We start from the raw sequence: 20799 nt of genomic DNA, 5'->3' as shown, positions 1-20799 counted from the left end.
CTGCAAGTGATATATCTTGCAAGTAAAGAGGACAGAATAAATGTTGCATCTTAATAAGTTTCGTAATGACTTTTGGGATCCCATCCTGCTTTTGTTTTTATTACTGTGGAGAGTGAAGATGTTTTAGATGTTTCTTTCAGCATTTTCCATTCCCCTAATTCTTAGAGGTAGAAACAATTTGAGAAATTAACAAAAATATCTTGAACGACATAGAGTTTAGTGAACGGTTTATATTTCAGCAACATTGCAGGAAATTCAGAAGAGGAAATTAAATAAAATACTTGGGAAATAGATTTTTATTTGTACAATATTTCATTACGTGGATGAGTTTGGCTGCTAATGGAAATGTTTCGAATGTGAAACAGCCAAGAAATTAGTTTAGGCTTGACGTTGCTTTGCACATGAAATGACCCGGAATGGACAGCAATAAAAATGGAAATGTAAAGAAAACATTCCCTCCAAAGTGAAACCACCGGTGTGCATAATTTTACTGCCGACTCTCTGTCCCTCCGTGCTTCAAGATTAACTAACTTAGACTGTCGTTGCCTGCGTGGGTATTTATAACAATTAATCAGGGCCCATCGAATTTGTTTTTGTCATCTGTTTGAATCCCACTGCATGATGATCATCTCTGGTCTCACATCAATTTCCATTCAAACAAGCAAACATCAGACTGTGCACAGCCTCAGGCAGTTGTACTCATCTAAACTGTTATTAAGCAGTGTGTGTCTTCACTCTTTACACCGTCCACAGAGTGAACTGACAGTGTTTAATCCTCCAGTCAGCTCAATGTCCCATTGTTTAAGCTGCGGTACGAATAACTTTGTGTTAGCGATGGACTGAATAATTATTAGTGTTCATATCCACCTCAATTCTACAATGATTTGAAGCTATGAGCGTCACACACTTGCTGCTTTCAACTTTGCTTTGTTTCAACAATATAAAGTCTATTAAACCAATGACACTTCATTAGGTACACAGGTTCAAATGCTCGTTAATGCAAATATCTGATCAGCCAGTCACATGGAAGCATTTAGCCTTCAAGACGACCTCCTGAAGTTCAAACTGAGCATCAGAATGGGGAAGAAAGGAGATTTAAGTGACTTTGAATGTGGCACTGTTCTTGATGCCAGGTGGACTGGCACGTAACGATCTCTAGAGTTTACAAAAAAGAGAAATATCCAGTGAGTGGCAGTTCTCTGGGTGCTTCATTGATGCCAGAGGTCAGAGGAGAGTGGCAGACTGCTTTGCACTGAATTGAAGGTAACTGTCACACAAATAACTACTCAACAGAACCAAGTTATGCAGAAGAGCATCTCTGAATGCACAACATGTCACACCTTGATGCAGTAGGGATACAACGCAAAAAGGTGCCATTCCAACAATTCATATGTTCATTCAACAAAATTGGAGAAGAGAGATTGGAACATTGGAAAAAAAAATTGTTCTGATGAGTCTCCATTTCTGTTGTGACATTTAGATGTTAGGGTCATATTTTAGGGTAAATGGCATGAAAGACATCCCGCTTTGTATGGTTCAGGCTGCTGGTGGTCTTACAGTGCAGGGGATATTTTCGTGGCTCACTTTGGACCCCTGAGGATGGTCACAGCGTACCTGAGTATTGCTGCTCACCATGTCCATACCTATGACTGTAGGTTATCGACCTTCTGGTTTGGTTTTTTGAACATGACATTGATGTCATTGTACTCAAGTGGCCTTCACAGTCACCAGATCTCAGTCCAGTATAGCACTTTTAGGATGTGGTGGAGCATTCGATTTACATCATGTGCAACTGACAAATCTGCAGCAACTGCTATAACAACATAAAAGATGGACATAGCCTCCATGATCCAGTAGGTCTGACTGTAAAAGCAATCACTCATTGACTGATTGATGTAGTTGACAACTTGTTACCCAGTGAACGTGTGTTTTTATACAACATAGATTTCTTTATCGGTATAACAAAGATTGGCAAAGGTTTTTGTTTAATTTGATCCCAAATTAATGACTGAGCCCATAAATGTGGGAGGAAAATGTTTTAATTTTCCAATAGACTTCTACAGGACCAAAGGTGTTTTTGCAACTCCAATTATCGCCATCAGGTGGCCTTCAGACAGATGGGTGATGCTATCACGGACCAAAATCTCTGATAAACACCTAGCTGAACCTATGCTCTGAAGAATTAAGGCAGTTCTGAAAGAAAAGGGGGCGTTCAACCTGGTACTAGCAAGGTGAAGCTAATGAAGTGTATACAGTATATACACAAAATAAGCCAGAAGTTTGTGAACAGAGTAGGGCATTTAACTGCTAAAGAGATCTTTTCCCAGGGTTCAGCCAAGACTCACACGGATGCACGCTGATTAAACTCATTAGGTGAATTGAAACACAATTAATACACATAATGTTGCCAAATGTTTTTTGGATGACTAAATAAAACGACCTAAAATGCAGTTTTAAAGTGTACGTTCAAGTGCCCCCAAAGTTAATTAAGGGATATTCAGCTATTTAAGTAAAGGTTTCACTTTCACACAGAAAGAAATGACACTGGCAAGTGGAAATAGCAGAGGGTATCATAGCGTTATTTTATGTAAAGTCCGCTTCAGACTTCAAACACACAAAGCCTTGAGAGTTTACTTTTACTAATACCATGCAGTAAAATACTCCAGCTTCAATTGCATGAGGCAGACCTAAGGACACAAAGACCTTGTTGCAAATTGTTGTGAGAACATATCTCACCCACACGAGCTTAATGTTCTTAGTGTTTTGTTTTAGATTCAAGGTTAAAGCTAATGGAATCTGAGGGTCCTCACAATCGAGATTAATGGAGAAGTAATCAGCAATTAAAGCCTTTGGTTTTTTTTCTTCACCGCGTCTGTTTTTCTCTGTTTGTATTCACTTGTTCAACCTGTGCCTTCCAATTTGTCCTTCAGTGAATGCAGCTCAGTGCTGCCATCTCATTAATTATTGAGGAGCCAGAAAGTTGCTGTATGAACAAAGTTTTCTACAAACACTGAACACGCCACATATCAGTCCATATCAAAGTCCAAAAGCTTCAGATTTCAGAAGAAAAATATAGAAAAAATTTAGTCCAGTAAACCTTTTCTATTGGTGTCAGAAATCCTTGAAGAGACATCAAACACTGGCAGGTTTGAAAAACCACAAAATGTTGGCTGGGCTTGAAAGAAGGATGTCTAGATATCTTCTCTGCTCTTCAATCTCCACTCTTGCTTTTGTCTTTCTTGCACAGTGAAGAGAAACGTCTGAAATTTAAGTGCGAACGTAGGACCGCATGTTTAAAGAATAGAGTAAGGCAGTATCACGGCAGCTATTAATCCTAATTAGAAGAGAACATGACAGTAGCATATGGGTGTCCTCTAGTCAGAGAGCCTATTATCCCAGTCCTTTGCGTGTTGGTCATACAGATGCCAGAACAAGTGACATAAAAATTCAAACTTTGAATCATGTTTTATTCCCTCATTCTCTGAGAAAGATGGATGGGTCGCAAGCAGAGGCCGGACAATGTAAAAGCATTCCTGTTGAACCCTGCAGTAACCTCAAATTGGTGCTGTGTGTAGCCTAAAGAATGTAAAATGACAAGAAAAGCCATTAAAGATTAATTTCAAAAGTTTTGTGATGTGTTTTCTCCTGCCCGGGTGCTCAAAACGTCTGATAGAATAAAAAAATGGAAAATGCTTGACCTACAGAAAGAAAAGCCAAATCGCTACTAGTAGTAATGCTTTTAAGCTTGATTGGTCAAAGCTTGCTTACTTCTCATTGGCATTTTCATTCAATTATTTCATTGTGCAGCTTCATAATTAAATAAGATCCTATATATTCATTGGAAGTCTGATTTGGCCCCTAGGTCAAGATTTTATCCTCCACATATGGCTTTGAATGAAAAAATTATGTATCCCATTTAAAATGATGGATGTGGTGCAAATGTTACAATTAGGAGCACAATATTTCAATTTGAATAAAAAATAATGGTTTAACTGGAACAGTACCACAGACTTAATTATTTATTCCATCAATGTACACATTCATTTTTGGTTGTTATGACAGAAGTCCTGTCAGAAGCGACGTGGGAAAAAACAAACTGTTCAAAGCATAATTTTTTTGCACAGTTAAAACACTACAGGAAATACTGATTTGATACCAGATGCTAAACTGGCTTGTCAGCTATTTCAATCAGCAATAATGACCTGATGCAATTTATATTTTCCTCACTAAGTATATAACGGGATAGCATAGCTTAAGTCTCTTCTCTCTTTTAATATATATATATATATATATATATATATATATATATATATATATGCAGTCCAGAGCCAGACTTTTCTTATAATTTTTTAAAGTGGTTTTGACCAATAGTTCTCCAGGCTTTCTAAAGGTCGTTCAAAGTTTTTGACAACTTAGCAAACAGCCAATTTTAAATTGTATCTTTAGACACTTTGTTACCAGTGGCCATATAAACATGCCAACAAAAACACAGTTTAGTAGTTTTTGTATCACAATGGTATTTTCCCAAAGTTAGTAGCTGAGAACATGGCATGTCTTGGCATGATGTGGAATATTTTCATATAAATAACATAGGAAGAAATCTAGCAAAGACCTGACGCAGGACCTATGAATGCAACAGCTTCCTCTTTCAGCATGACAGTGATCCTAAACAGTCCTCAAATGCAAAAAAAAAAAAAAGCATAGCTGGATAGAAACACACAGTGGAATACTATCAGACATGGATTGGCCTCCCCATAGCCTGAACCACAACATTACTGAAGCAGTGTGGGATCAGACAGAGAACAGAACAAAAAACAACTACCAACCAAAGAACAGCTTTGAATGTCTTTCAAGAAGCCTGGCGAGCTATTCCTGAAAAAACGAGAAGAAAGATTGCCAAAGAACATACAGGAAGAATGAAATTGATCACAAGAATTGCTGACTTTAAAACACATTAGAACTGGGCTCTGTTTTGTTTATACTGACTGTATTTCCGCGTATGTTTGCACATGTTTCAGTTTTGTTAGCAAAATATTAAAAAATGAGGGGTAACTCAAGACATTTGCATAATAGTGTAGCATGATACAAAGTTGGGTTTTTTGTCATTTTAAATTGTAATTTTGTACAATAAATGTAACATATTTACCTGTTGAAGTCATCCATATTTTTATTTACCTTTAAAAAAAATACAATCTGCTACAGGTAAACATCTACCAGATTTTTGTTCCCATGAAATTTTTTATTTTTTTTTTAAACTTCCCCAAACACACTGGTGTGTTTTTCTCCCCAACTCCCTGTCAAGTGGCTGCATGTTAGTCTCAGTGAACACCAATCCATCCACTTTCTTCTGCTTATTCAGTTAAGGGTCAGGGTTGGGCTGAAGCATTTCCCAGCTGTCACAGGCTGAGAGGTGGGGGACACCCTGAACAGGCCCCGACAGTCTGTTGCAAGGCAGTGAACATCTGCTCAGGTAGTGAGATAGCCGAGGACAGCCTCAGTGGCTTGGAAGCGTACGTGTTTGAATTTGTGGGTGAAAAGGACAAAAACAACATCAAAGTGAAATCCAGATACAGGTCTGGTTGTAAGTGCATCAGCTGTGAGGAGCTCTACTGCAAATTTAAAGAAGAGCCTGCAAACCAAGCATAGCTCCACAATGCTGGTGGTGAAGTAGGGTGATAATGAAAGTGATGCTACAGCTGCTAAATTGCAACAGCTATATTTGAGTTAGCCTAAAGGTGACTCTACAAGGGAAATCCATGAGCTACCAACATCAACTTGCTAACACATGAGCAAGAAGTAGTAGATTTTTTTTTTTTTTTTTTACTGGCAGTAGTCTTACCATGCTCCAAGTTACTTTTAAAAGTCACAACACCCACAACACAACAACCTGATGCTTAGACATAGAGAGTGGCATGACACCTTAACCGTAAACACCTTAAAAACCTGTACATGGCTACACCCCTTAAAAGAAATCCCATCTATAAAGCACAGATAAACACGTGCATCTCTCTCGATAACAAACAATCACAAACCTTTGTTTTTGTCTCTGTCTGACCTTATCAGCCTTTCTCTAAAGGCTAGCCTAATATCCTCAGAGCCTAAACCCAGACGTACATCAAAAACCTGTGAGCCTGTGCACATGAAAGTCTGTTTTTCGAGAGCTGCTCATCATCAGACTGCAACACTCGATGCTTTCACTTTATTCTCAGAACATGAAAAAGAAGAGTGCACATGGTAGCACATCCTGAGACACCGAAGCCTCAGCACACGCGGGAACAATTCCTAAATGTTTTCTTCTAATGGAAATGCATTAAAATGTATTTCCCTTTATAGATGCATGTATATAGATAGTCCTTTCAGTCTAAGCCAAAACTATAACGTCTGTACTCCTCCACCACAAACAAAACCTCCTTATCAATCAGCATGAGTCTTGGGATAAAAGGACACGAGGCACTCAGCTTTGATGTTCAGCTCGTTGAATATTGTTGTCAATTTTCAAAGTCAGTTATGGAGCCCATCTTTGTTTGCCAGCGGGCACGTGCTACATTACGACTTTAACAGATACGGTAAGCAACATCTGGCTTTGTGAGAAGTTCTTTTAGCATTTACGCATGTGTGAAATATTGCGCATATCTGCTGTCATATTCCAAACTGATGTAGACGGTGCGCATAAACGTCTTGTGAATCTTGTGAGTACAAACGACTCAATCAATGAGTATCAAATTGCTTAAATGTCATAATACCACCAGCTGCTGGTAGAAAATAGCCTGTAAATTAATCAGTCTAATAACTTTGAGGCAGCTGATTAATAGAAGAAAAACTAGACAAAAGCAGCCTCCTTACTGGCTTTACTTTGCTGAGAAGAGTTTCTCTAACAGCTCTCGTGTCTTGTGGGGCTCTGATGGTACAACAGAAGGTGCAGTAATAAATCATGTGTTTCATTGCAAAGCATCATAATAGCTCACGGGTTATTCAATATTGAAATGCTGAGGCCTGAATGAGAATGTAGAGAAGAGTCTTTGTTTCTCTTTGAAATCAATGTTTGCCAAACATGAGTTTGATACTCGGGTGGATTTTTCACTAGCATCAGGGCGCGTTTTACTCAAATCCCCCATTTAAAGTCTCACATATAGAAATGCAATAAAAATCATCTTCTTTAAGAAAACTGGCCTTAAGCCATTAAATAATAAGGATAACAATCAAGGACAGAGAGGCATTAGCATGGCTAAGAAGCATCCTCCACATCAAGTGATTATTTTTTCTCCCCAACTTAGATAACTAGGCTAAGTAGGACACTGTGGAACTGAGAAATAGATCATTATCTCACTGGAAAAAAATAATGTGTTGAGAAATGATTCTGGCAATTCAGAAATACAAAAGCCTCTTTTATGTTTGGTCTTCTGAGTAGTGACAATGTGATGTTCATCTTGCGCTGTGCACCCTGTTTCAGAAGCCTGGAAAAATGTTCTGGGGTAACTCTCTGGTCCTGCTAACAATGCACCCTGTGCCCTATTTCGACACGCTAATGCATGCATTTATTGTTGTACGGGTGATGATTAGACTGTTGAAAAGCACACAGAGATTTCGAAAAGACGTGTTGATACATCTGTCTTTTTCTGAAATGGTTACAAGCCCATCTGCCAAGTCTGTCTGACGAATCATGCATTTGGTGGGAGATATTAACATATTGAACACAGGGATATCTAGCCAAGGGATTACAGCAACAAAATCCTGCATGGATCCGATAGAGGTATTAAAAATGAAATAAGAAAATCACAGCCCTGCATCAATCTGTTCTGTTTTGCTCCCCTAACTGCGGGTGATTTAGGAGGTTTAGCAATAGTACTGATCCAGCCTCAAGATAAGTCTTCCGCTCGCTCACCCTCAATTTTTTTCACACACACAAGAGAAAAAACATCTTTGAACCTTCAGAGTTTTTTAGTCAGTATCACATACTTGCTGTATGCAAGCTCAGTATCCAGTAACTTAACAGTACTAACAGTACTATTATCAAGTTTTGTGTTGAGGGGGATGTCAAACATAAAGCCTGTGGGCCAGAATCAGCCCAACAAAGACTCCAATCTGGTCCGCTGAAAGGCTTTAAAAATATATGAAGGAGTGCATTGATTTTTACATTTTAATTGTATTTTCATACGTTTTACAGGTTTTCTTTTTGATAAAGACCTCCCTCTTCCCATTCATACACAAAACTAGAAGTTGGGATCATCCCACATAGCAAGCAGGTCTGGCCCGGATCTGGTATCAAGCCAGCACTGCTGGCTGACTTCTGGCATGATAAGACGTATGTCATCCAGATATGGGCCAGGCCGTAGATGGAACTGTTTATGTGATGGCATGCCATATCTGGCCCGATTATGGTTTGGTGTATGTGGCCCGGGCCCATAGAAAACAGGTCTTCCCTGGGTCCGGCATCAAGCTGGCACTTCTGACTGACCGGTGTCATGGCAGACTGTATGTCAACCAGATGTGGGCCAGGTCTGGCAATGATGGCACTATTTATGTTCCTATTTTCCTATTTTAGTTAGAAGACCCAAATTCCATGTTGCAATACTATACAGCTATGGTAGCCAACATTTCAAATGCATGTTTGACAGGTTTGTGAGCGTACACTTTATCCAAAACCTAGTGAGGGTCACCTACTGATCGGAAGGTTTAGAGAAAGTGTGTGATTGGGTGAATGTGGCATGTTGTATATGTGGCAGCACGAGGTGGGGAATGGAGACTCTTCACAATTTGATAAAAACCCGACAACGCCACCCTGGGAATTTATAGAGCACTTTCAGTAATCCAGGATAGTGAAAAGCGCTACATAAGAATCAGTCCATTCACTGTCTGAAAAGAGTTTTGTCATGTTGCTTTTGCACTATTATGCACATGTTGTTATTACATGGCTTGATTAAGGTACACATTAGGCTGAAATCTGGGTCCAGAGCTGAAACTGTTCTGGGCCAGCACAGGGCCACCAATGTGTTTGCAACTGGCCTTGTGCTGGCCCATGTGTGGGCCACCTCTGGCAAACCAGATCTGGGCCACCAAAGGGCCGTCATTCTTTGCGGCATGTGGGCCATGTGTAAGCACATTGTGTGGGCCAGATCCGATCCATACCAATTTTGCTATGTGGGATGGAGTAAGATATTCTTACTAGTGCTTTTTTTTTTACTGTAGTATCCAAACTTACTCTTGCTTTGCAGGTTTACTTCAGGTTCAGGTTCATTTGGTAAGTACCGCCATGGCAAAGTAACTCTATTAAGTAAAGTTTAAAAAGAAAAATCAGTATTTGGTACTGGTGTGTATAATATATTGAAGAGGAGTCGATATAAAATTCTGCCTTAATAGGACTTAGAGAGATAATAGGACTCTTATTTTAAATGAGCTACTCTGCTTGTCCAAATGTCAGCAGTGTTTCTGAAAGAACCTTGTTCCTAAAACGGGCTTCATTTTAACATGTTGAGAAGATCAACATGTATGAATTTCAACTGAATGTTTATTCAGTTTCTTTCATATTAAAAATTTGAAAAGAAAAAATACTTAAAAACAAAAATAATCTATTGTCATTATCCTACTCTGATCCTACTCTGACAGCAAAGATGGAGGAATGAAACTTGAGACAAAGATGAACACATAGGTACACAGGCCACCTTGCACCATAAATCTGGAAAATAAGTCAGGTTGTTCCAGCAGACTATAAAGTATGTGTATTTTGGATATTGCAAATGTATTTAACAATTATCTTATGGAATTATGTAAATATTATATGTACACATGAGGCCCCTATGATGGGCTGGTGACCACTCCAGAGTGCATCCCGCCTCTTCCATGTGAGACAGACAAACTCCAGTCGACTCCTAAGTTGCTTAAGCAGAAAAAGGATCAACGTATTGATATATTATATATATATATATATATATATATATATATATATATATATATATATGTTGGTAACAGTGGTTCAGTTTGAGCACCAGTTTATTCCCTTTAAACTCTGAAAAGCAGTTTTTCAGTTTCTCCCTCAGTATCAAAACCATTCTTGTGCTGTTAAGCTGAACATACTGATCCTAGCAGGAAATTACAAATTTTTAGTGACTCCCGATAACAGTCATATTTGAATATCTTCATACAGGCTACATCGACTTTCGTGGGCTGCTCGGTGAAAAAGGCTGATGTGGAGCGTGTCATTTTTTAGATGATAAACTTGTTTAATTCCACTGTACTTGACAGAGCGCTGAGAATATGCATGAGTGAGTATGCATTATTAAAACAGCCTGTTCAGGCACCCCTAATGTAATAAGAAGAGGGGTCTTCCATGTTAATCTTACCGGCATTCCCTGCTGCTGACTGTGCGTGTCTCAAAAGTTGAAGTGATTTTCCAGATCTTATTTCATAATTATCTGCAGTATTTGCATATTTTCCTGAAGATTTCAGAAGAAGAGAAAATCTCACACCCACTCCTGTTAATTTCTTTTGTAGAGAGATCAGAGAAATAGTCAAAGTGACAAATGTCAGTTGGCTGAATATATTAGCAGGAAAAAGGCATAATATGAGGCCAATTATCCTTGTGTTTATAGATAAAAGCTCAAATGGATATCTATTAGAGCTAATGTTGCAACTGTCATTTCGACTAATTGGTTTAAAACCCAAGATGCTTCTTTCTAGTCTCAGTAGAACTGTAAATGCTTTCTGCCCCTGCACTGATTCATATCACCTTTAGTTTTAGCAGAAACATATTTCTTTGGTTGCAGCTCTTATTGATTGCAAATATTTTTTAACAGCCAGACCACGGATGCGTCTAAAACTATGGGGAACAAATTTTGTGACACTTTGTCATCTCTAGTGTGTTTATCAATCTCTTAACAGCCCCTGAAAATAGACATACCGCTGGCAGGCTTGGGCTTTGAAAATGTCCCCAATAAACGTTTATCTGATTTGCTATTGTCACCCCTCGTTAGCCATCATTTCATTCACCTAAGAGCCGAGTATCAGCAAATCTTCATCTGCAGGAGTCGCAGCACAGGCACTTGTGTGGCTGCAAGTCCAAGGAGCTAAGGGAAGCACATGTCAATAACAGTCAGCCAATTAAAATCACTCATCATTAAAGCTGTGATCTCTATTGATTGGCCTCTTCATTTCTCATCTATCAAGTCAGTAGACTGCCTTGAAGGGTTCAAGGGATAGACTGTCTGACTAAATCAGTTCTAAAGCTGCCAATCCACCAACTACAGGAAGCTTGAAAAGTGAAATAACACCAATAAGAAATGTCCACTATATCAAGAGGAAGCAAACTAAAACTTTTGCCTGGCCAATCAAGAGAGGACCCAGGCCCCGCGATAGCAGCGGATCAAAAAGCTTGGTTATCTTCTGAAGGCATTCCCTTAAAGTCACTTTCAAGAAATTCTTCCAAATAAGGTTACCCGAATGAAATCAAAAGAGTCAACGTGTCATGGTCCACTTCAGCTCGTATAACCCTGTCCTCCAGGTCTGCTTCCTGCTTCTACGTCCTCTCACCTGTGATTCATCAGCAGTAATCAGCAGACCTGCATGTAAGAGCTGCTCAGACTTCCTCTCTCCACCAAATCATCTGCTGCCACATGATTTTACTTCTGTTTTGGACCAGCGGTCAAACTCACCTGTTGCTTTTCTGTTTTTTTCACTGACACTGGTCTACTCCACCATTACGCTACTGCTGAACACTCACCTGCTCTCCCCTTCTGCTCAATGCCTCTCCACGGCACTCTGAAAATAGCAAAAGCTTGGACGTCTCACCTGCCTGCCCTCCTGTTCGCAGTTTCCCCCCATAACACTGGGAAAGACAGAAAAGGTCAGACAACTTGGTTCATTCATCTTCGCTTATTAGTTGCACCAGCAAAAATTAAAGTGAACACACATTTCATTAGCTGACTAACAACTGCCACAATGTACTGATAGCTTGGATTTAGGCTTAACATTCCTCAATGACCCATTAATCTTGCTTAGCAGTGCACCTCTCGGGTACAAGTTCAAACAGGCAGTCTTTACTTGATGTTACAAGTGTCAGGTACAAGGGAATTTAACATGAGGAATGTCTGAGCATTTCATTCAGTCAGCAAAGATCTGGCAGAGTAAGGACACTCACCCAAGTAAGCTTCAGTTTGTCTCAGCAACTCAACTTTTCTGGCTTAATTAGGACAATCTTTGTAAGTGGTGAAATATCCTGTCACCTGCTTAATGGATTTATCACTCAAGACAGCTATTTTGTATAGTCAACTGTTGATGAGGAAGTGTCCAAGTTCTATTAACAAGTTCAAGTCCAAGTTCTCCCTCTACCAGACATATAAATAGTAACTGGTGATTAGTTAAACAAACTGGACTTACTCAAGCACAGTACGGACAACCTGGTGTGCGTACACTTAGAGTGGATCCCACACACGTCACATCAAGCAGTCAAATGCTTGGAAACAACAAGAGCAAGATCTTAAGTATCAGAAACATAAGACAAAAGTAAGAAACTAGAAAATTATGGGAACAAAAGGGCCTTTTGTCAGATTGATCTGTGCGAGGTGTGGTGAAAGATTGAGGACGCAAATGTAAGATGCAGTAGACGAAGGGTGAATGCAAAATCCAGAATTTATTCCATGAAAAGAGCTCCTAAAAGGCAGTCCAGAAAAAGGTTTAGGGTCAGGGAAAAGCACTAGGAACACCAAAGCTAGTGGGCCAACTTGACAAAAGGCGAGAGGAAACAGTGACGATAAACGTAACCAGGGAAGAGGAAACAGGAGAGGAACACAGCTGAAACTAATCACAGCAAAAGCCAGACACTGAGATGTAAACTAAATGCCAAACGCTAGACACAAGTAACCAAAAAAAACAGGAAATAACTAAATAAGAGGAAGATCACTCAAACTCAACTTTTTCACTCACAAACCCCATAAAACCTTTAAAAGAAATACACTTATTATTATTACAGAGTAGATGTCTTTTTACAATACTTTGGCTAATTACCACAAAAAATCTATTACAAACAATTAAAAACTGTCCAAAATCTTTATTCTCTGGTCTGAACTTCAAGCTCACTTGGATTAGTTATGCATATACTAAATAGTAGAAGCATGAGTCAAGTAATATGGAGATAATTAGCGACAACAAAACTGCTGTTGTATTTTTAATCACTGACAATAGTGAGCATCTGTCATCCATCATGCTTTTTATGTCAAATAGATACTAGAAGCTGAAGCAGTTCAAGCACAGAACAGCTCTGCTTGTATTAGTACACTGGCATCGGCTGTTTCACCCTTCACCATCATTGGCTCAGACAGCAGCTGTACGGCAATCAGCTGACTAGTCACATCCAATCATGTTCACGCTGTGTACAGCATGGCCTGACACTTCTCACTAATATGTTCATGCCAACACTATTTACTACCACATCCCTCTGTTCAACATCTTCCACCTTGTGTGCTACATTTTTAGAGCGGCAATTAGATTAAGATGTACTGGTTGTTTTTTAAGCTTACGGACTCTCTTTGTTTTCTGTGAGTAACTTCAAAGAGCAAAGCATTTGTAACCAGAATTCTTTTGGAAGTGTTTCTGACGGAAATTACGGCTTTTCTGGAAACCCTCACTTTAACCTTGACCTTTAGAGCAAATATTTTCAATCTAAAGAATTCCTGTTTTAAGATATCAAACGCAGAGACAAGACTGTTTTTGTCAGTGACATCAAAACTGCTAAAACGTCATCAAAGCATTTTCTGATCTAAACAGCAGGAAATGTGTTTAGGTCGAAGCCAAACTGTGGCCATAATTATTGGTCCACTCTTTTGAGCCATGTTGCTGTGCCTTAAGCGAATCGTGATGAATAGAACAGCATCTGTTGACATGACTTCAGAATGGGTTCTTAAATGGTGTCAAAAATCAGTCAAAAACAGTCTGCTTGATGATGACTTTTATGTGAAGGTCAAATAGAAGATCTGCATCGGCCCAAAGGCTTTTGTGTCCTCTTTTTTTTTTTTTCTTTTGACTCTCTCTCTCTCAAAAAGATGGAGGGGGTCAAGCAGCAGGGTGGGGGTAGGCGGTAGTGACTTGACATGAATTGTAAATGAGTGAATAAAAGTGTGGATGCGAGTGTCCCTCTACACAGCACTGCTTCAGCCCTTTTCCCCCCTTTTTTGCTTACTTCGATTTTATACTGTCTTGTAAGCATACCTAAATGTTAATAATTCTAGTGCTTGCAGATGCATTTCTACCGAGCTCCCTGTTTTCTTGCAGACTCAAAGGCCTTGAACTGTCAGTGTCTTCCCCCCTGAGCACATACAGCGCACTGTATCAACTTTCTGGTTCAGCAGCTTTGATAATAATCTGACCTCACCTGTTTGGTTGACTTGGGGAGTTACGATTTTCATTCTGCATGCTGTATGAACACCGCAAAGTGGGAGTAAGTATTCATCTCGCAGCCGCATCCTTGCTTTATTTTGCAAAGGTTATATTGTGGCAACAATCCTCCTGTAATGCAGTGTCATCTGATGCTGTTTTGTCCTGGATTGAAGCCATTTTCTTCAGATCACTGCCAATTAACATTAAAAGCTAGCAAGATATGGCACTCCGCTTTTATTAATGTCGCCTGATAAAGAGCGCGCACACACACAAGCACACACAAAGAACAACACGTGAAAAGGTCACAATGACAAGGTGATAAGCCGGTGATAGATATGAACTTTGGCAAAAAGCAAAAGCCAAAATAACCCCCAAATATTGCTGAATTTAATAGAAAGCGGAAGAATGTGCTCGCTCCATACATAACAGTATAGTGAGTGTCATGAAATAATGATATTCCTCAGAAATAAGTCGCTATTATGGATCTGATTTATTCAAAGTGGCATTTCAGAAAATGTGTGCACAGCTGACAGACCTGAAGTAGGTTATTTGTACTCCTACACCTAATACACTGTGAAAGTCTGGGGCACATCTGGCTTTCTTTCAGCTTTTACTTCTGCCTGGAGGCTGTGTTTCCTTATCATGCCTCATCTTTTGTACACTATGTTTTACTGCCCTGACAAGACACCAGAGGTAACAAGTACATTTACTCAAGTAAAGTGTATTTAAATGCAGATCTGAAGTTCTCTAGGTCTTTAATTAATTAATTTAAAAGGAGTGTAAAATATTTAGATTTACTTCCAACTGCTACAAACTTTAGTACTTTTACTTAAAAATTTTCCCTTACCTAGATTTTAAAAAAAGAACTGATTCCTTACATCTGAGTATATCATTCTTGGTCAAATGCTGCCAGAGTGATGCAGAGGGAGAATTGTAGGACACAGGAGATACTTCAAACTATCTTGAATTTATTCTTTAAGTAGAATAAATGGATGCAAACTACTATATGCCATAAGGCTGAATGCAAAGGTTTGATTTTGATCTGAGTGCTGTATGTCTTCCTCCTCTCTCTCTCCCTACTTTCTTGTATCACTTGGTCTTGTTGTCTAATAAAGGTGAAAATAGTTATCCATTTTTTCTCACTTATCCAATTCAAGGTCTCCGGGAGTGGTTCACGCTTAATATAATAATATAATAATATAATATTGCTTTATTTGGAAAACTGTCATCTAAATATGGTCATTTTGTACCATACACTTGCAAAATCTGACTCCTGCCTTTTACGTTTAAGTCCCTGAGATGCCGGCAGATGTTACAGTGGGATGATGGTCCTCCATGCTGCAAAGGTTTCACCATGGCAACGCTTTGGCATGTGCCAACGAGGCCCCTGGCAGCACTCGCTCTCCTCCTCAGCGATGTGGCAGCCCCGGTGTTCCAGGCCACCACATTGTTTCAGCAGTGATTAATTACTGTCCTGATGAAATGTGAAGGCTCTGGAAATGTCACAGGGATGACACGAGCTTGTCAGTGTGGGCCAGCAGGGAGCAGCGTATCGCATACGGACATTTGGAAGCGTACAAAGTACCAACCATTATTATCTGAGCCGGTATCAACCAATTCAAATTAATTTGTCATGCAACTATTAGCTCACAGCAAGAGCAGTAAACATCTGATTGTACTGGTTATTTTAATGCCCACAAACACTGAGCTCTTTGGTTTCTTTAGGCTGTAAGAACACAATACCATCTCATGCAAACATGTTTGAGATGTCTGCATAAGTCTTTAATCCATATTTTTTCTAGTGGAAAAAAAGCAGAGGAAGGTATCGCTTGATGAAAAACACAAATGACATACCGAATTTCCCTGATGAATCGGTCCATTTACTGAAATAAATTGAACTGATGCAAAGGATCCCAGAGGAGCAGAAAATTGTTCAGCTATGGATGAAAACTTTCGCCGAGCTTCAGCAGCTACAAGCAGCCAAGCTTATTTTGTGTTACAGAGCTACTTATTACACGTAAGACTTGTAAAGATGTGCTGACAGCCTCTGTTTATCCCACTTAATAAGAGCAGATTTTTTTTTTGTCTGTGAGCTAAAATGTTTGCTAATTAACTTGGGACAAAAAGAGGAACAAACGCAATTATTTAAATGAAAGACTCAGATTTCCTTTTGCCATGATATGAAAGATATCATGTGTTGAAGCTCAAATGATGAGCCTCCATCACAACAAGTATCTATATGGTAAAGAAGATTGCTAGTGGTGTTGAAACAAGTATTTCTGTGACTGAGCAGACACAAGCATTAATTCATGGTTTACCATATGTTCAAAAAAAAGCTGGAGATGCGTTGTTAGACTAATTACTTGTTAGGGTTACAGATTTCAAAGTCACTTTCAAGAATCCTTAAACGGCAGGGCGCATATGCTTGAGCCTGTGAGAAGCATCATTGTCAGAGTTTATTGATTTTGATTTTGTTTTCTTAGTTTCCTCTTTTGGCAACAAATAGTCGTATATCCATCTCTCGTAAGCGCTACACTGAGGTTGCGAAACATATGGCAAAGCACCAGAGTGAATGTGGGAGCAGATGCTTTTGGTTAATTGAAATGCATCTGATCTTGAATGATTAGTGTCCATCAGAGCATTTCCTTGTTTGGTGTGCTAATGATCGGGCTGCTGTGACAGCGTGTTTCCTCATGCTGATTTTATGGGAAATTTATCCACACGCCATTACCACTTCCAGATCACTGATGTCAGCATTGTAGGTCAATTTTTGAGTAGCATCAACTCATCTGGATAGACCGAGAACAACACAGTTCATTCAGCAACGTCAGTGCTGTATGTTTACTCGGGATGCATCTGTTTACTTATAAATGGATGCACCACAGCAGTCACTCAAAACAGAAGGGATCAAGATGGATAAACATGTTGTGTTTGGGGGTTTTCAAGGTTTAACAAACAAGTATTTATTTATTTACTTATTTATGATGCACCTATGACTCGAGCACATAGACCAGAGACGTCAAACTCATTGTACATTGTAGACCACATACTATACACTTTGATCTTAAGTGGGCTAGACCAGTCAAACTCCCCTTTATGCCAGTGTAAAGAAGCTTAACTACACATTTAATATCTTAAAAGTCTTAATGCGAGGAAAAGAGATGCAATTTCTACAGTCAGTCTCAGTTTTTCAGTATGAAAAATTTATGTTTTGTTGGGTGAGGATCGACCGTGATGACTTGTAGTGACTCATAAGCCTCTTTTCCATTATTACCTCCTCGGATCAACTCGCCGCGACTCGACTCGGATCGACTGGTTTTCCATTACAATTTAGTACCTCCTTATGTGCGTGGTTGTTGTCATAGCAACACGTCCGAGCTTCCCAGGTGGACGTCGAGGCACAAATATACCTGCTGCTCGGTCTGTGGCTTTTTGTCAGACTCAGGAACCACAACGTCATCTTTTGTAGCCATTTCCCTCATTGCCGGGTTTCGAAAAGGGCGGTTTTGATTTTCATGAATGAGAAACTCTCACGACTCATCGAGACTGACCAGCCAATAGGTGGCATGCAGTCTGATGACATCATATTTTAGTACCTGTTCTGATCATTTCGAGGCTGACCAGGTACTAAAAAAGTACCTGGTACCAGTTACTGTGACATAATGGTCAAAGTAAACTGTAGCACGATTTGGATGGTTTACGTCATTTATCTTTGAAGAAGTCTCCACTAGTTTGAAAGCTGCCCAGCTATCATCGTGAACTTTAAAACTTAAATTAGTTTGATGTTTTGTTTTTGTTGTTTCAGTGTTCTTTCATTATGCAGAGGTTGAATGCGTTCCCTTAAAAATGTACAACAGTCAGGTGAAAGACATCAGAAGTCTGAAACGAAAGACAGAAACTATCTAATCAGCTAAATGGCAAATTACCAACTAAAACAGGTAATTTCAATAAATATCTGATGGAGGATTTGCTCATTAGGCCCTTTAACTGTTACAGACAGAACCCATCTATTTCTGACTTGTTCATTTTAGACATGGAAGAGGTGGAGCGTGACATTGCAATTAGATACAGTGCGAAAGACTTCAAAGACACTAACAGTTTTCACTTAATTTTCACAGCATCCCTGCTCAGTGTCATCAAAACTTAGATTGGCATCAAACCATAAAGAAAATGAAAAGTCTTCAGTATCAAGTTTTTCAGGTATACAACTGATCAGTCACTATCAACACATGTTAAGCTGTTTGTCAGTCAGATATCGGTTTCCAAAGAAAATTAGGTTGCTGACAAGTGATTTTTAAGAAGACATAAACAGCATACTCGAGGCAGTTGCTGTTACATTTTAATCATTCTCGCTTCAAACCTTCTACTAACATCAAAGATAGCGTGTGAGGCAGAAGTCAGACGGATATCCACAGATTAGAATAGCGCTGGAGCTGATTTACAGGAGCAATATTCCTGCCGAATGGTAATTTGCTGTCTCATTTCTATATTGGCGGTGACCTCCTGCCTTTTGTGCTTTTGAAATGTTCATCTGATAGCGAAGGTGATGCTCAAAGAAGGAAATATGGACTGCGAGTTCTCCAAACACATATAGGATTATACATGCTTCCTGTTTCATCAGCAAATGATGTATAGTGTGGTCTCCAGTGGTTTTATTTTCGGCTTTGTGTTTTTTTAGCACATCTCTTTAAGTAATTTAGTTCAGACTGTGCAGTTTTCTCAGTTTCACGCTGGTCATCAGCATCAGCTCCTTCTCATCTTGCTTTATCACGTTGTTTACTTAAAATAAAATGTTTGCAACATTTTTTAAAAATTCAGACTTTGAGGAATTTGTAATAAAGTACACTGCTGAGTATGCAAACATCAGCTACATTAACACACTTCACCGGACAAATCTAAACAAAGCAAACATCAGCGGCTGTCCTTGGGCTTGGTTCAGGCTGGACAGAGGGGTAACCTAAAGACTCAGAAAGTGTGTAATGAGGATTTTACTGCTCGTGGGGACTAGAGGAAAACAGTAGTCTGCTGCCCTGGTGGCTTGTGCCGGGGATCAATGGTCATTAATCTTTCTAAAGAGACTCTGGCTGCACTTTTTAGGGGGTAGAAGGATTGCTGACCCAAGTACAGGACGTCTTTCTGGGTCCAACAAGCAAGGTTTTCTCTGTTTGGATGCCACAGCACTTCTCACCTGTTTTGCCTAGCTCAAAGCAGAGCTTAAGGTGGAGACAAAGAATTAAAGCCAGGACACAACGTGAAGTTATTGACGCTTTCTCTTTTTTAATTATACAGAAAAGGTTTTTTTCATTCAAATATTTTTCTGCAATTAATCAGGTCGTAGAGCAGTTTACTGTCACTGCCACTCTGTTTTTGTTTTCAGCTATTTTAGAGATTAAATAATATAATATAATAAAACCTTCTTGCCCACATGATAATATAATTTCCCCTTTCCAAGAGGATCAGCAGCTATAAGCTTGACTGCCATGGGTTATGGGTGATAGTATGATTGGACCAAAAAGCACTAGCATCACTATTATACTCACCCTTAGGAAAGGTTTTTAGAGTGCTGCAAAAAGCAATAACCTGGCAACTCGTGCAAGGTTACTAGAACCAGGTGTCTTGGTTTCTATCTTCTTATCACACCATTTTAGGTTTAGGCAGCACAATTACCAGTCTGTCCTTTATATATGTGTCCTTTATGTCTACATCACCAGAGAGGCCTCTGTAGCATCAACATAACACAGCAGTCTACTGCAGCTCAATTGGTGCAGAGCTAGATGCCTGCGGCTCCTTATGGAATAGGTCATTGCAACTCCCTAGGTACCCACAGCCCGCCTCAAGCTGGGCAATCCATAGCCAACAGTGTGCTCCCTTGCCACAATCCAGAAACTGACAGCATGTTGCCTCTCCAGCTCTACTCATCAACAGGACTAAATGTCTTAATCGGTCCTCATGAAATTCTGACTTCATCTACAGAAGTGGAGCACAATCACAAGACCAAAGTTAAGCAGTGATTAACACCTGGTCAAAATGTTGGGATGATTTTGGCTTTGGGAGAATTAAGATGACTGGGAAACTGCTGGTGGAGCTTTCGCTGTGGTCACTGGAAACACTCTGGATTCAACCACTCGCACTAGCATTAACTAATTCTTAAAAGGATCTCCAGGATACTAATCATCAAGCTCACACAAATCTAACAGACTGCTGAATTTGACACAAATCACTTCTCAGAATGCAATAAGCCAAAACACGCTTACTACATAAGTGTCCTCCAGGCCCATGCAAATATGGGAATACTTAAGGTATGTTCTGTATAATGCTTCCATGTCTACCTTTAGCAAGAAGATTCAGCCAACAGAAGTGACCTCAATTAGGAGAAGAGAAAAACCCTGTCTGCATAATATGCTTGCTCTAATGACTAACCCTGCAGGGCATCCT

This window comes from Pelmatolapia mariae, linkage group LG16_19, assembly GCF_036321145.2.
Source record: "Pelmatolapia mariae isolate MD_Pm_ZW linkage group LG16_19, Pm_UMD_F_2, whole genome shotgun sequence".
In the NCBI taxonomy this organism is placed as follows: Eukaryota; Metazoa; Chordata; class Actinopteri; order Cichliformes; family Cichlidae; genus Pelmatolapia; species Pelmatolapia mariae.
The sequence above is the reverse complement of the archived record's forward strand: the minus strand, read 5'-3'. Positions refer to the sequence as shown.